We start from the raw sequence: 13,332 nt of genomic DNA on the forward strand, positions 1-13,332 counted from the left end.
CATTACCGTTAAGCTCTTAAGTTGGAACAGGTGTGTTTGATTTGTTTGAGCTTGACGGTATAAACCACTGATTAGTTTTGTGTTGGTTCATTTCTTGTGGGTGTTTTTTGAGTTGGTTTTTGTGTGGGATTTTTTTTTTTTCACTATTAGTGTCTGGGGTCGTGACCCTGCAGTCTGTTTGGAGCAAAAACAAAGACCCAAGCAACTTTATGTTAGTCTGTTAGTCTTTCTTTTTATTTCTTTTAGTTTCACCTCCCAGGGTTTGATGGGACGGTCCCCTGGGGGGTGATGGGGGGGTAATTGGGTTGTTTTTTCTTCTTTTTTTTTGTTGTTTTTGTTATGCCCTCTCTTCTCCTCTGGCTCCAGCCGTGTGAGCCGTACGTGTCGGCGTTGCTGGAGTGGTGCAGTTTGGTTATGCTGGGCGTTTCCCAGGTAACCTCTGCACCTGGAGGGGGGGGGGGGTTCGGGGTGTTGTTGTTTTTTTTTGTTTATTGATTCCCTGTTCCACCTCCGGCTTCAGCGCGCCTTTGAGCCGTCTGCCATCGGCGTGGCTGAGGTTTGGGGCAGTGTGATATACCCGCAGCTGGTGGCTGGTTTGGAAGTCAGAGGGGTGGCGCCGTTTTGTGCCGTCTGCCATAACCGCTGTTCCACTCCTCCGGGTTGACTTCTGGGGTATAGTCATGGTTGGTGACGCTGGACGTGCTTCCAGTTTCCACTGCTCCGAGGGGGTGGGGTTGGGGTTGTTTTGCTTGTATGTTGGTTTTTTTTTCTTTCCTTTTGTTTTTCCCCCCGGTTTCCGCCCTCAGGGTCTGACTGTGGTGTCCTCTGGGGGGGAAGGGCTGTGGGTCCATCTAGCCATAGACGGCCGGGGCTGGGTCCATTGGTCATGAGGGGAGGCGTCTCCTGGGGTTGATGGAACGGTCCTCTGGGAGGCGCTGGGAGTCCCCGTGGGTGACTTTGGATCCCAGAGGGACCTCGGCTGTGGTTATTACTCCTGGAGCTGGCGGGATGTCCTCTGGGGGGTGTTGGTCCCTACATGTCGTCGGGGGGGGGGGGGTGTTAGCGTTTTTATTTGTTAGCTTAAGTTTGGGTTGTTTTTCTTTTCTCCTCTTCCCGGCGTTTGATGGGACGGTCCTCTGGGGAGGGGGGGGGGGGGATGGTTTGGTTGTTTGTGTTTGTCTTTTTTGTTTTATGACTAATCAGACTGTAAACATGGTTGGACAAAGGCTGACCGCACAGGTTTAAGAACTCCTGGCCACACCTGTGCTAATTGACTGACAGAAACATAGGCAAAGATGCAGCCAGAGGAGAAGACGTCAACCGTTCTGTTGGATGAAGATTCTGTTGGAAGATGAATGCAGATACGGTTTCCATCCATGGTCACTGGAGGGGGGTGTTTCTCCTGGGCCAGGTTTGTGTGGTCGCCGGGAGGCTTCCCGTGAGGGTGGGGTGCTGTTGTGGCTGGCGTGCCTGGCTGGCTTTTTTTTTGTCTTCTGTTTATGTCTTTTGGTTTTCCTTCCAGGTGGTGCGCGTTTAGGACTGAGTGGCTGTGTGGCTGAGTTACCAGGACCTCACCCTGATCACCTGAGGCTGATCAGGTGCGGCTCGTCAGGACTCACAGCTGTGGTGCATCTACATGGATTGGAACATGGTGGCATTTAAGTCTGGAGTACACAGTGTGTATTTGCCAGAGACTCGACCTTGTGACCAGACGGGTGAGATCGTCGTCTCAAGAGCCATCTCATCATCAGTGGATGCAGAGAACGTCCAGGTTTGATGCATGGTCTGTGAAAGAGGAGGGGGTGAGGTCTCACGCTCATCAGCACACTTCCTGAGGTACGTTAGATTTTGTGACTAACATTTATACAGTCAGTAAATGTGGTGTCCCTCACACCTTATTATATTGAGCTGTATGTTAGTCGTTTAATCAGCTTCCACTGCAGTGGAGTTGTGAACAGGGTGTTCCATGCCTGCAGGGTGGGAAGCTGATTTGTAATTAAGCCAGGAAGTGTTTGCTGTTTGTACACCTTTGAGCGGTCTCTCTGTGTGTGGAGTGTGGACTCACATAATGATTTCTTCTTTCACAGACTCGGTTTGTCGCGGCCACCTGGGGGGTGTCGGCGGGGTCCTTGGGTCCGAACTGGTTCTGGCACTGGACCGTTTGTGCTGCTAGGAGCGCACCGTAATCCACCACGCCAGACCGCGCACTTATTTGTTGTATTTTTTATCACATCACTGTTATGTATTAAATTCAGTTATCCTTTGTACCGTGCTCTGCTTATTTCATACTGGGTCCTTCAAACGCTGGTCGGTTCTCCGGGCTGCGTCCGACACATAACACAAGGGTCTCAGCTTTAGCGCTGGAAATTAAGACTTCAAATTGTTAAGTGGGACTTGGCAAGAGTGATTACATTATTTGATTTTAAAGTCATTATAATCCAGATATGGGAGAACCTGTGATAAAAGGAATACTTTTGATTAATTTAATTTGACAATGAGCAATTACACTGCTTTGCACATCAGGAATTAACCTTTTTTTTTTTTAAAGGAGCTCCAACAAATCAAAATCAAGGTAACTATTCAGCCTGGTAGCTTTTCTTTTCTTCACAATGACCTTGTACACTTAAATAATTAAACCATCATTTGAGGTCATTATGAACTCACATAAGCCAACACCATGCACGAATAGTAAGTCCCTTCGGCTGCTCCCTTGTTTGCACTCAGGGTCGCCACAACAAATCCAAGGTGGATCTGCATGTTGAATTGGCACAGGTTTTACACCAGATGCCCTTCCTGACACAACTCCAGATTACATGGAGAAATGTGGCAGGGGTGGGATTTGAACCCGGAACCTTCTGCACTGAAACCAAGCACATTAACCACTTGGCCACCACCCCTGACAACACCATGCATGAATAACATAGTTTAAAGTTAAAATTATTAATGAATCTGACAACATTAAACATGAACTAGAGGAGCATTTTAACGAACAAATAACAGGAGCAGTTTAAAGCCCCATTCCAATGCAGCATTTTCTTTTTCCCCCAGAGCGTAAATGTCTTTTTTGCATTGAAGGTGCTGCTATTTTTTTTTTTTTTTGAGAAGTTGCACTGAGTGCTTAAAGTTGAAAATCTCTCAACTTTTAAAGAAGGCACTCAGTGTAAAAAGTGTCACTTTCCTGGAAGGACAAGTTTGTTTTTGTTGTTTCTGTCTCCAATAAGCTGATTTGTCATACAAAATACATAATACAGTTGAGCCCCATTAACTCATGCGAGTTGGGGTCCACAAAATCAGGCCGCGCGTTATTTGAAATCACAAGTTAATTAAGTTGACCGAAAAAACTTTAAATCAGCATACCTTGCCATGTTATAATGGTTTCGACCATGGGTTCGGGATCGTTTTTTTTCCACCTCCGGCTGCTTAAGGTCAGTGATGAGTGGTGTCAGAGCGGACGATTTTGGATGCTAATTTCTTCATCTGGAGTTGGTTTGGGATCCTTTTTCCTCCTCTGGCTACTGCAGGTCAGCGTTGAGGATGGACGATTCTGTACGGATGATTCCTGATTATTCAAAGTTTTGGATGTGACTCTTTAGATTCTTACTGTCATTTCAGTTTGGGCCAGAATTTATACATGTGCTCGCCACACGTGTGGTGGACCTGCAGCAGCTGAAAGAGTAAAAAGAAATCATTGTCTGCACTGTCGATCCCTCCCAAAACAATCAAATCACAATTGAGTTTTATAAATAGACTAAATTTTCGGGGTCCACAACCTGACTGCGAGTAAAGCCGAATCGCGACTTATGCATGCGTGAGTTAACGGGGCTCACCTGCAACAGAAACAAAAAATCTTATTTGTGATAGCAGAATAGACAGACAGATTTTTTTTGTTGTTGTTATAGCTGCACATTATAAGCTGGTCGTGAGTTGTTTATCGTTGTCACAGAAACCAGTGCCACGAGCAACATTTTTATTTTAAGAAAGCGCTGAAATTTGCTTTTATGCTAGTAAAAAAAAAAAACACTGTACGGACAAGCGGCCATTGCAATTGACAAAACTGTAGCCAAAGCAGCAAAGAAACCTTGCAGTAGCAACAGAATTCTCAAACTAATCACATCTGAACTCAAAGCCTAGAAGAAAAGGCATGAAAATAACAGCAAATCCTGTGCTGCTGCTCTTCAGTATTTAAATCAAAGGATGCTCCAAAGTCTAATTTCCCGAGAGCAGCTGCAATTGCTGTAGAGTCATGTGAAACAAGCCGGGGAGTGGAAAGTGTTTGAGGTGGCTGTCAGTAGTAATATTCATTTCACTGGACATTCAATCAAAAAGCACAACCCCATTGGGTGTTTAAATAGCTTAGAAATTGAAGATGTGACAGCACTCAAATGTGACAAAAAGAAGAAATGATTGCTGCTTGTCCACACAGGGGTTTGAAGCAATAATTATGATATTTTTCAAGCTGTTTAAAATGAAATTTCATTTAAAAGATTTAAAAATATGGAAATGTTCTACCCATGTTCATGTCAGGCATCTCTGGTTTTCATCAACAAAACAAGTACTGGAGGACATGGCTGCATTGTTTTAACAGTGTTACTGTGATGCAATCCCTTTGTCTGCTATTATAAGACAACACATCAGTGTGCATGCCCGGAGAGACGGAGATGTACAGAAACAAGATGTAGTATAAACAGAAAATGGAACAGGGAGCTGCCCTCATGTCAAAAAAGACGAGCTATAGCCAGCCATACAACAGTGTAGTTGGGCCTTTACATGGAACTAAGAGGACTGGTAAGTCATCCATGGATTACAGTTTTATGGAAACATGGTCAGTCTGGGGTGAAAGAAGAGATGAGTAAATTTTAGTGATGTCTGAATTGGTTTCAAAATTAGTCTTTTTTTTTTTCTTTTCAAAAATCCACTAATAAAGATAGGTGCATCTGGAAAGTATTCACAGCACTTTTTCTACATTTTGTTAGTTTGACAGTTTTGCCCATTCCTCCTTGCAGCACCTCTCTAGCTCAATAAGGTTGGATGGGGAGTGTCAGTGCGCAGCCATTTTCAGATCTCTCCAGAGATGTTCATTCGGATTCAGGTCAGGACTCTGGCTGGGCCTCTCAAGGACATTCACAGAGTTGTTCTGAAGCAACTCCTTTGATATCTTGGCTGTGTGTTTAGGGTCACTGTCCTGCTAAAAGATGAACCAGCGCCCCAGTCTGAGGTCAAGAGCACTCTGGAGCAGGTTTATATCCAGGATGTCTGTAGATTGCAGCATTCATCTTTCCCTCAATCTTTACTAGTCTTCCAGTTCCTGCTGCTGAATAACATTCCCACAGCATGATGATGCCACCACCATGCTTCACTGTAAGGTTGGCTGGTTTCCTCAACCATGATGACTGGCATTCACGCCAAAGAGTTCAATCTTTGTCTCATCAGACAAGAGAATTTTGTTTCTCATGTTGTGAGAGTCCTTCAAGTGCCTTTTGGCAAAGTCCAGGTGAGCTGCCATGTGCTACTTACTAAGGAGTGGCTTCTGTCTGGCCACAGGTGGATTGCTGCAGAGATGGTTGGCCTTTGGCAAGGTTGTCCTCTCTCCAGAGTAATGCAGGCGCTCTGACAGAGTGACCATCTAGTTCTTGGTCACCTCCCTGACTAAGGCCCTTCTTGTTGTGTGGGCCGCCAGAAGAGGAGGTACTGCTGGCCCACCACCAGAGGGCGCCCTGCCTGAAGTGCGGGCTTCAGGCACGAGAGGGCGCTGCCGCCATGGACACAGCAGGGGGTGACAGCTGTCGCTCATCACCTCTTGACAGCTGTCACCCATCTACTCAACATCTTCTCACTCCATAAAGACCAGACGTCATCTCCACCTCGTTGCCGAGATATCATACTTCATAGGAGGTAATACTCTCAGCCTTTTTGTGAGATTTGTAACTCTGTTATTGTGAGAATTTGCAGGAGAACCGGTCGTTTGTGAGGAGGCTGTGCAAGACGGCGCTCCTTTTCAGCTGAGACCGCTGCAACATATTGAATGAGAGGTAGAGGTGGCATTCCCACCGTTGTTGTTACTGGGTGTACACACACCCACACTTGACTGTCTTTGTTCTTCGCCAGCAGTACCAGATCCGACAGTCGGGGACGGTGATCACCTGGGAATTCGGGACTTGGCGGCTCCAGTATTCACCAGGTTCTGGGGCGGCGGAAATCGTGTGGTTCCGGCTCTTCTCAGGATAGACGTCTTCTATCCTCGAGCCTGCCCACACGTCACCTCTGTGTATTGACTGTTATGATATTCTGTGATTGTCTGTATGTTCGTTGTGCACATTCACAACATTAAATTGTTACTTTTTGGCTCATCTATTGACCGTTCATTTGCGCCCCCTGTTGTGGGTCCGTGTCACTACACTTTCCCAACACTTCTCCCCTAATTTCTCAGTTCTGACGTGTGGCCAGGTCTAGAAAGAGTCCTGGTGGATCCGAACGTCTTTCATTTATGGATAATGGAGGCCACTGTGCTCATTGGGACCTTCAAAGCAGCAGAAATGTTTCTGTACCCTTCCCCAGGTTTGTGCCTTGAGACAATCCTGTCTCGGGGGTCTACAGACAATTCCTTTGACTTCATGCTTGGTTTGTGCTTAGAGATGCACTGTCAACTGTGGGGCCTTATATGTGTGCCTTTCCAAATCATGTCCAATCAACTGACTGTATCCCCAGAGGACTCCAATTAAGCTCTGGAAACATTTCAAGGACAATCAGTGGAAACACGAGGCACATGAGCTCAATTTTGAGCTCCATGACAAAGGCTGTGAATACTTATAAACATCAGACAGACAGACAGACAGATTTTATTAATCTCCGATGCCATAGGAGCCAAGTACCTCAAAGAAATAAAAAGGAGCAATGGTGTTATAACTAATAAAGTTGTTTGTTTGACTGATTGATTGATTGATTGAAGGCATGTATTCAGGGGCATTATTATGTGGCGTGCGGCAGATAAATAGTATAAGCTTTTAGTCCAGTTCAGAGGCTGCAGGTCTAGCAGTGGCTGATATATTAAAGAGTCTACAGCAACGGGCAGGAACGATTCCTGTACCATTCCCTTAGGCAGCGCGGTTGTATAAGTCTGTTGCTGAAACTGCTCTTAAGATTGTGCAATGACTTATGGACGGGGTGAGAGGCATTGTCCTCGACTGCTACCAGTTTTGCCAGCATTCTGCCTTCAACCACCTCCTCCAGGTTGGCAGGCTTGGAACCAACAACAGACCCTGCCTTTTTGACCAGTTTATTCAGTCTGTTGGCATCCTTTGCTTTGATGCCTGCACCCCAGCAAACCACAGGATTCACAAGATGCCCATTCGTAGGCACTGGGACCAGGAAAGATGTTTTCCACAGCACTGGAACTCTCTGAAGGTGAAGTCTCAGGTTGAAGAGATGCTGGAGTACTCCACAGAGTTGGCTGGAACATGCTTTAGGCATCCAAGGGCTGATACTGTCCGGTCCATTAACTTTCCCCTGGTTTAGCCTCTCCAGCTCTCTCATCACCTGGCTGGCTGTAATTTATTGTCTGGTCCGAGGCACAGAAGATGTTGAAGAATCTGTGGTCGGTATCAGCGAGGAGATGAGGGGTGGAAAAGATGTAAAGACATGTCTGCTGCAGGAGTTAGTAGAGGGTTGTAAGGGTTGCGAGAGAGACCTGGGGTCATTACTTATTTTTAGATTTTTTTATCTGTTTTATTCTTTTACTTCTGTTTTTAATTATGTATTTGAATTTTTTTATTCATTTTATAATTAATTTAAATTTTATGTGAATTGTTCGCGCAAGGTGCCTTGAGATGGCTTTTGCTGTGATTTGGCGCATGATCAATCAATCAATCAAATTTTTTTATATAGCGCCAAATCACAACAACAGTTGCCCCAAGGCGCTTTATATTGTAAGGCAAGGCCATACAATAATTATGTAAAACCCCAACGGTCAAAACGACCCCCTGTGAGCAAGCACTTGGCTACAGTGGGTAAGGAAAAACTCCCTTTTAACAGGAAGAAACCTCCAGCAGAACCAGGCGTCAGGGAGGGCAGTCTTCTGCTGGGACTGGTTGGGCTGAGGGAGGAGAACCAGGAAAAAAGACATGCTGTGGAGGGGAGCCGAGATCGATCACTAATGATTAAATGCAGAGTGGTGCATACAGAGCAAAAAGAGAAAGAAACAGTGCATCATGGGAACCCCCCAGCAGTCTACGTCTATAGCAGCATAACTAAGGGATGGTTCAGGGTCACCTGATCCAGCCCTAACTATAAGCTTTAGCAAAAAGGAAAGTTTTAAGCCTAATCTTAAAAGTAGAGAGGGTGTCTTTCTCCCCTGATCTGATTGGGGAGCTGGTTCCACAGGAGAGGAGCCTGAAAGCTGAAGGCTCTGCCTCCCATTCTACTCTTACAAACCCTAGGAACTACAAGTAAGCCTGCAGTCTGAGAGCGAAGCGCTCTATTGGGTGATATGGTACTACGAGGTCCCTAAGATAAGATGGGACCTGATTATTCAAAACCTTATAAGTAAGAAGAAGAATTTTAAATTCTATTCTAGAATTAACAGGAAGCCAATGAAAGAGAGGTCATATGGGTGAGATATGCTCTCTCCTTCTAGTCCCTGTCAGTACTCTAGCTGCAGCATTTTGAATTAACTGAAGGCTTTTAGGGAACTTTTAGGACAACCTGATAATAATGAATTACAATAGTCCAGCCTAGAGGAAATAAATGCATGAATTAGTTTTTCAGCATCACTCTGAGACAAGACCTTTCTGATTTTAGAGATATTGCGTAAATGCAAAAAAGCAGTCCTACATATTTGTTTAATATGCGCTTTGAATGACATATCCTGATCAAAAATGACTCCAAGATTTCTCACAGTATTACTAGAGGTCAGGGTAATGCCATCCAGAGTAAGGATCTGGTTAGACACCATGTTTCTAAGATTTGTGGGGCCAAGTACAATAACTTCAGTTTTATCTGAGTTTAAAAGCAGGAAATTAGAGGTCATCCATGTCTTTATGTCTGTAAGACAATCCTGCAGTTTAGCTAATTGGTGTGTGTCCTCTGGCTTCATGGATAGATAAAGCTGGGTATCATCTGCGTAACAATGAAAATTTAAGCAATACCGTCTAATAATACTGCCTAAGGGAAGCATGTATAAAGTGAATAAAATTGGTCCTAGCACAGAACCTCGTGGAACTCCATAATTAACTTTAGTCTGTGAAGAAGATTCCCCATTTACATGAACAAATTGTAATCTATTAGACAAATATGATTCAAACCACCGCAGTGCAGTGCCTTTAATACCTATGGCATGCTCTAATCTCTGTAATAAAATTTTATGGTCAACAGTATCAAAAGCAGCACTGAGGTCTAACAGAACAAGCACAGAGATGAGTCCACTGTCCGAGGCCATAAGAAGATCATTTGTAACCTTCACTAATGCTGTTTCTGTACTATGATGAATTCTAAAACCTGACTGAAACTCTTCAAATAGACCATTCCTCTGCAGATGATCAGTTAGCTGTTTTACAACTACCCTTTCAAGAATTTTGAGAGAAAAGGAAGGTTGGAGATTGGCCTATAATTAGCTAAGATAGCTGGGTCAAGTGATGGCTTTTTAAGTAATGGTTTAATTACTGCCACCTTAAAGGCCTGTGGTACATAACCAACTAACAAAGATAGATTGATCATATTTAAGATTGAAGCATTAAATAATGGTAGGGCTTCCTTGAGCAGCCTGGTAGGAATGGGGTCTAATAAACATGTTGATGGTTTGGATGAAGTAACTAATGAAAATAACTCAGACAGAACAATCGGAGAGAAGAGTCTAACCAAATACCGGCATCACTGAAAGCAGCCAAAGATAACGATACGTCTTTGGGATGGTTATGAGTAATTTTTTCTCTAATAGTTAAAATTTTGTTAGCAAAGAAAGTCATGAAGTCATTACTAGTTAAAGTTAATGGAATACTCAGCTCAATAGAGCTCTGACTCTTTGTCAGCCTGGCTACAGTGCTGAAAAGAAACCTGGGGTTGTTCTTATTTTCTTCAATTAGTGATGAGTAGAAAGATGTCCTAGCTTTACGGAGGGCTTTTTTTTTTATAGACAACAGACTCTTTTTCCAGGCTAAGTGAAGATCTTCTAAATTAGTGAGATGCCATTTCCTCTCCAACTTACGGGTTATCTGCTTTAAGCTATGAGTTTGTGAGTTATACCACGGAGTAAGGCACTTCTGATTTAAAGCTCTCTTTTTTAGAGGAGCTACAGCATCCAAAGTTGTCTTCAATGAGGATGTAAAACTATTGACGAGATACTCTATCTCACTTACAGAGTTTAGGTAGCTACTCTGCACTGTGTTGGTATATGGCATTAGAGAACCTAAAGAAGGAATCATATCCTTAAACCTAGTTACAGCGCTTTCTGAAAGACTTCTAGTGTAATGAAACTTATTCCCCACTGTTGGGTAGTCCATCAGAGTAAATGTAAATGTTATTAAGAAATGATCAGACAGAAGGGAGTTTTCAGGGAATACTGTTAAGTCTTCTATTTCCATACCATAAGTCAGAACAAGATCTAAGATATGATTAAAGTGGTGGGTGGACTCATTTACTTTTTGAGCAAAGCCAATAGAGTCTAATAATAGATTAAATGCAGTGTTGAGGCTGTCATTCTCAGCATCTGTGTGGATGTTAAAATCGCCCACTATAATTATCTTATCTGAGCTAAGCACTAAGTCAGACAAAAGGTCTGAAAATTCACAGAGAAACTCACAGTAACGACCAGCTGGACGATAGATAATAACAAATAAAAATTGGTTTTTGGGACTTCCAATTTGGATGGACAAGACTAAAAGTCAAGCTTTCAAATGAATTAAAGCTCTGTCTGGGTTTTTGATTATTAATAAGCTGGAATGGAAGATTGCTGCTAATCCTCCGCCCGGCCCGTGCTACGAGCATTCTGACAGTTAGTGTGACTCGGGGGTGTTGACTCATTTAAACTAACATATTCATCCTGCTGTAACCAGGTTTCTGTAAGGCAGAATAAATCAATATGTTGATCAATTATTATATCATTTACCAACAGGGACTTAGAAGAGAGAGACCTAATGTTTAATAGACCACATTTAACTGTTTTAGTCTGTGTTTAGTCTGTGCATTTTTATGCTTACATAGATTTTTACTGGTTATTGGTTGTCTGGGAGCAGGCACCGTCTCTACGGGGATGGGGTAATGAGGGGTGGCAGGGGGAGAGAAGCTGCAGAGAGGTGTGTAAGACTACAACTCTGCTTCCTGGTCCCAACCCTGGATAGTCACGGTTTGGAGGATTTAAGAAAATTGGCCAGATTTCTAGAAATGAGAGCTGCTCCATCCAAAGTGGGATGGATGCCGTCTCTCCTAACAAGACCAGGTTTTCCCCAGAAGCTTTGCCAATTATCTATGAAGCCCACCTCATTTTTTGGACACCACTCAGACAGCCAGCAATTCAAGGAGAACATGCGGCTAAACTACAGAGTCCGACATTGTTTTTGCAAAGTTACACACCGATTTAATGTTAATTTTAGTGACCTCCGATTGGCGTAACCGGGTGTCATTACTGCCGACGTGAATTACAATCTTACCAAATTTACGCTTAGCCTTAGCCAGCAGTTTCAAATTTCCTTCAATGTCGCCTGCTCTGGCCCCCGGAAGACAATTGACTATGGTTGCTGGTGTCGCTAACTTCACATTTCACAAAACAGAGTCGCCAATAACCAGAGTTTGATCCTCGGCGGGTGTGTCGTCGAGTGGGGAAAAACGGTTAGAGATGTGAACGGGTTGGCGGTGTACACGGGGCTTCTGTTTAGGGCTACGCTTCCTCCTCACAGTCACCCAGTCAGCCTGCTTTCCCGGCTGCTTGGGATCTGCCAGGGGGTAACTAACGGCGGCTAAGCTACCTTGGTCTGCAACGACTACAGGGGCCTGGCTAGCTGTAGAATTTTCCACGGTGCGGAGCCGAGTCTCCAATTCGCCCAGCCTGGCCTCCAAAGCTACGAATAAGCTACACTTATTACAAGTACCGTTACTGCTAAAAGAGGCCGAGGAATAACTAAACATTTCACACCCAGAGCAGAAAAGTGCGGGAGAGACAGGAGAAGCCGCCATGCTAAATCGGCTAAGAGCTAGTAGCTATGCTAAGCTAGCGGATTCCTAAAAACACGCAAAGTGAATAATGTGTAAATAATTTAGAGGTGATTCAGCAGAAGGAGTGCTTTAGTTAAGGCACGTAAAGATTACACTGGGAAACAAATCGTAATCTAGATAACTAGATCAATCTAACTGCGCAGATTAAACAGCTAACAGATACAGAAAAACACCGCTGTGCTCTGGAACAGGAAGTGATACAATACCGCAGTGAGAGCCAACCACCAGTAGAGGCAAGCAAGAGGGGATTAGCATGATAAGCTAATTAAATTGAAATTGAACAGTCTGCGGGGGGGGGGGGGGTGGGGCGCATGGGGTGGGATGGTCGAGCTGAAGTCAAAACTGTTGAAAAACTGGTTTAGCTTGTTTGCTCTATGTATGTCCCCCCAAGGCACCCCTGCCTTTCCTCTGGAGGCCAGTGAACTGTCTCATCCCACTGTACATGTCCTTGGCCTTGTTCCTCAACAATCTCTCCTCCAGTTTCCTCCTGTAGGTATCCTTGCTCTCCTTCAGTCTGTGTTTAAGTTCTCTTTGAGCCCTCTTAAGTTCTGCTCGGTCTCCTGACCTAAAAGCCCTCTTCTTTTCATTGAGAAGGGCCTTCAGGTCACTGGTAACCCAGGGTTTGTTGTTAGGGTAACAATGGACCTTGTTAGTGGGAATGGAATTTTCTATGCAGAACCCAATGTACTCAGAGACAGTCTATGATACCATCAATGTCATCACCATGTAGTTCAGTCATTAGCTTCAAAGTTACCAGTCTCCATGGCCTCGTGAGACCAATTCCTCACAGGCCTCACTGTCACTGGTTGCTGCTGAACCACAGGCTTGTAGGATGGTGTGAGCAGGACTAAATTGTGGTCTGACCTCCCCAACGGTGGAAGAGCCGTGGAGCTGTATGCATCTTTAACATTTTCATATAGCAGATCCAACATCTAATTTTCTCTTTTGGTGCATTTGACAAACTGGTGAAATGTGAGAAGTGTTGAGGAGAGAGAGACCTGGTTACAATAACATGTGACAGTGATGAAGGCTCCGGACTATTTGTTTGGAGATCTGCCGTTACAGAGTGGATGACGTCACATGCTGTGTCCGCGTTTCTAGACGGAGGAATATAAACAGTGATGGCAACAACAC

At 44.3% G+C, this 13,332-nt stretch overlaps 1 protein-coding gene across 1 annotated transcript in view; it reads right to left on the reverse strand.

Moving 5' to 3' along the window:
• cfap20dc (CFAP20 domain containing) overlaps positions 1-13,332 on the reverse strand; it is a 234,756-nt gene that overhangs the window by 12,138 nt on the left and 209,286 nt on the right. The gene's annotated exons all lie outside the window — the stretch shown is intronic.

Source organism: Thalassophryne amazonica, chromosome 3 (assembly GCF_902500255.1).
Source record: "Thalassophryne amazonica chromosome 3, fThaAma1.1, whole genome shotgun sequence".
In the NCBI taxonomy this organism is placed as follows: domain Eukaryota; kingdom Metazoa; phylum Chordata; class Actinopteri; order Batrachoidiformes; family Batrachoididae; genus Thalassophryne; species Thalassophryne amazonica.